This window comes from Papilio polytes, unplaced genomic scaffold (genome assembly GCF_000836215.1).
Source record: "Papilio polytes unplaced genomic scaffold, Ppol_1.0 DF823731.1, whole genome shotgun sequence".
Taxonomy (NCBI): domain Eukaryota; kingdom Metazoa; phylum Arthropoda; class Insecta; order Lepidoptera; family Papilionidae; genus Papilio; species Papilio polytes.
Window position 1 is genome coordinate 297,303 of NW_013525473.1, and position 4,684 is coordinate 301,986.

A 4,684-nucleotide genomic window follows, 5' to 3' on the forward strand; every position below is an offset into this window, starting at 1 on the left:
TACCGCGATCTTATTGTTCACGAAAGCAAGGAGCTCGTTAATAACAACATTGCAATTTACACATTTTACCACGTTAGAGGTCATCATAACATATAGATGTTTGTATAATTTAATTGCAATAAATAAATAAATAAAAACATTGATAATAATTTTTAGTATATTTCATTGTCACGTTTTTAAGATAAACTGGAAATTATGGTCAGGGTATGTTCAATTCTATTTCAGTTATCAACAAATAATTTATTAATCAATCTCAAACTCTAAACTTAATAACATCTTGCATGCTTATACTTTACAATTCAAAAGGCTTCTTAAAGCTTCCTCTGGTGAAAGGGTTTGTGGCCAGGTGGGAACTACCTAAGCTCTCCTTTGGACTTCATGTTAAGTACATAACAATCTCAAGAGAATTTCATTGTTAATGTGTTCGATATTTACACAAATGTTATTAAGTTATGTACACAATCTACTAAAGTTACTTAGAATGGATGAATTACTAATGTTTGTTGCTTAAACTGATCTCGATGTAATTTTTCAGATATATAGGATAGAAGAACACAAAGCCTACTTAATTATTTACTTAGAGTCGCGGTCGAAAGGTAGTTTGTTAATAACTATGGTTATGATAAATTATTTTTATTTAACGTTTTAATTTTACATGGTTCAATTTATTTTTCAATTAAAAAATTACACAGATTGCAAACGTACTGGCAGGTGCAAACTGAATACTTTTTCGTGTAGAAAAAAAAGAAAAGCCCCGTTTGCATTAAGCAAATACTCGTTATCAGTCTGAAAGTGAAGTCGGCAACCAAAGTACTCAAGTGAAATGCGGTTCTAGCAAATTCTCTTTTTCAACGCGAAATGTTTGAAAATATCTTTCAAGAATCTCTTTTAAGACATTAAAGAAAATCTTTTTCGTAATAACTCTTTTTTGCTATAATTATTTTAATCATTTTCGCACTTGAATTAATCGCTGCACTATGCAAGCCCATACAGTCAGGGAAATTATTTCCCTACCCATTTTACTATAAGACCTATGTAAAAATAAGCACGAATACAATTACGTAATTACATGTTAGGCCTCAAAGAAATGGGTCATAGACCGCATATCAAAACAGGCAAACAGTAGTTAAACATATTTAAAACATCAAAACGCGAAGAGGAACTCAAATTATAAATGTATAAAAATTTAAACAGCTATGTAGAACTACAAAATGTCCTATTTCCTTACAATGAGCGCTCGTGCCCTGAAACTTGAATAATACAACTCGGAAAAGAATATAAGAACCCAAGAGATACTGTGCACCTAATTTCTTTGTATAAAGCGAGCTTTAATAAAAAACTAACATTGCTTAGCGAGCTTCGCGGTTTCACGTCACGTGTTGAAATTCACTACAATACATTTTTAATGTAACATTTTATATGCCCTTTCTGTTCTACGTTATTATGTGGTCTCTGCGAAATTTTCTCATCCGTAATTTCTAGGTCGCTTAGTTATTGTATTCATGAATAGTTGAACAATAGTGGGTAGTTTTAATTTCATCCATTGAATATTTTAAATGGGAATATTTAACTGATTGTTCATGCATGGTTTAATTAAAATTACTAATTTTGTTTATTCATGTGGTTTTATGAATATAATTCCAAGTAAAATTAAGTATAACGTACACAATAGAATAAAGCCTGTAAATCAAAATTTGAAAACCTTAATTTGATTGCATCGAAGTAGACTAAAAAATAAACTTTTATTTATACATATTTTAAACGAGAAATTTATTTTCATTTATTACCATCAACTGTTACACAAATTGAGTTTATAAAGAATTTGTTTTTTTCTTTTGTTTTTAATATTTTTTCGTTTTCGTGATTTATTTTCAATTTCATATTTACCAACGATAACAGTTGTCGAGAACAGAACTCCGTATCAAAATATAATGAAAAGGGGTGCAAAGAAAAGAAAACAAGCCCGCCCCAGGGTAAAGTAAACAATTTCTAGTTTAATATGAAACTAGTAATAACAAACAATAATATTTAAATTATGTGAAGTTTAAATATGTTTTTAAAATCGTACAAGACTTACTAATTGACTAATTTTTCTTTGATATCCTTTCTTCTTCTTTTTTGATCCAATTTTGATAAAAAAAAATATTAAACAGCCTAAACTGCTTAACAGATTCCGGCGAAAATGGCAAACAAAACAAATAGGTTACTATTTTTTTTTCCGCGCAAACGGAGTCGCTGCTAAAGCTAGTATGTACAATCTTTAAAATCTTGAATTCTACCTAAACCTTATCCGTTTACTTTGTACAATTTATTCATCTCACTTTAAAATCTAGCCACTAAAAATACTGCACTATTTTGTTTTAAAATGTATTTTTGTTCACGGTTCTGTTCACAGTGTTCGATGCTTCTTCATGAATCATTTATTTATACATTTCGTCTACAGCTACAAAACGGGCTGGAATAAAATATTTACTTCTCAATGTTTAAATTACATTTAGGCGCGGCGTTTTATTTTAAATTGTACCACGGTATTGCCAAGTCGTTAAATGATCAGATTAGCAATCCCTAAGTTCAAACACCTTACTAAATCTACACTTAGGATCCTAAGAGATAATAATAAAAAGATTTTTATTCATAGCTCTATGTTAAGATATTAAATTAAATTTTTACCCTGAGCATGATTACGAAGATGTCAAAAATGTCAATGACGTTGCGCAAAAAATGTACACAGTTTAAATTTATATAGTAAAAACATACTAGCTATTGCTCGTGGATTCGTCTGCGTGTAATTAAAAAATAATGATAAACAATAAAAAATATAGCCTATGTTACTCACAAATAAATAACCTTTCTAATGGTGAAAGACATATGAAAATCGGCCCAATAATTTTTGAGTTATTTCAATGCATACAAAAATACAAACCTTTCCTCTTTATAATATAAGTATAGATAGAGATTATTACTATCTGTACATTAAAGACTATACGTTAAAAGCTGATTTCATCTGGGATACATAATATAGAAGTAAAGGTAAAGCCTAGGGAATACCGGACCACCTACCCTTTTACCCGAGCAAGCTTTGGGGAAGTTGTCGGATGTCCGCTTCTATAGTTTATAGGTAAATTATAAATTATTCATTGATAAATGGTCCTCGGGCGAGATTTCAGGATACATAAGTTTTATTTGTTTATATAAATTGATTTATCGTATTAAAAAGTAAATTAATAGGTTTGAAACAAGAAAAAAAGAATCCAACATTTAAGGGATTTTTCCTAGGATGAGAAGATATTTATAATTATGTAAACCGAGCAAATAAAGTTACACGCTTTTAAGTTTTTGGTTAGTATAAAAAAAAAATGCGATTGCTTGGATGTATGTGTTAAATAAATATGTCCAAAACAGTTAAACATATCTCAATGAAATTTGGTATACATGTAGAACACAGTCTGGAAGGACAGCATCCTACCAATGATCCCCTAGGTGTGTACGGGTTCCCATAGGATACGTTTGATTCATATATTTACTTGATAACTCTGCAATGGTTTAACATATCTTATTGAAATTTGGGACAGACATAAAACATAGCCTTTAGTAGGACATAATATAGGTACTTTTTACCTTTGTTTTTGTGCAAACGAAGTCACGGTCATATGCTAGTGCTACTACATACTACAATATACATATTTACAGGGTGTGGTCATTTTTAATAAAGGTAATATCTTATTCAAAATTAGCTGTTACTCGTGATTTCGTCCCCCTGAAATTAAAAAATAATAAAACACATGGCCAATTTTACTCATAGATAAATTATCTTACTAATGGTGAAAGAAATTTTAAAATCGGCCCAGTAGTTTTTTAATTATTACCATAACAAAAAAAATACAAATTTTTCTTCTTTATAAAATTAGTACAGATAAAAAAGATATTTACTTTGAAATACACTTTTCTTTTAAGAGGGGGGATGCGTTACGCATCCCAGGTGCCTTGGGGGAAGACACACAGGGTATGTGGGACTCTCTCCACATTCCTGCCCTAAAGGGAAGGAACGTGGAGCCTACCCACTAAACCCCCTCTGGTTCTCTCGACTTCACCGTTCACCAAACTTTGAAACACACTAATCTAACTTTGCATATCCCAATTTGATTAAAACTAACAACGTTTCTTTTTGCTATATCGTGTTTTATTTCGTTAGGTTTTTCCCCGTTTAAGCAAATTAAGAACATTTACATTGTAGAGTGCCAGGCTAGAGAAAATTCTAATTAGGTTAACTATTCGCAAGTGCTTCGACTTAAACTCCAACTTACATAATAATATGATAATAGCTTTATGTTTTAAAAGTTTCTTCATTTAATTTCTTTTATTTTAATCTTAGAGAAACTTGCTTTTCATTAGTTAATAAAAAAATGTCTATGAATGTTCGTTCACAACTGAAAATAAAGAAAGGTTGTTAAAACACTATCAACAATTGTCATTTTATGTATACTATCAGTTGCTCGCGACTTCGCCCGCGTGAAATAGAGAAATAATAAAGATATATTCACTAAGTTACTCACATTTAAATTGTCTTTCGAATGGTGAAAGAGTTTTCAAAATCGGCCCAGTAGTTTTTTATGTGAATCAAATACATACAAAAATCCAAATCTGTCCTCTTTATATTATTAGTATAGATATACGGTAGATAGGA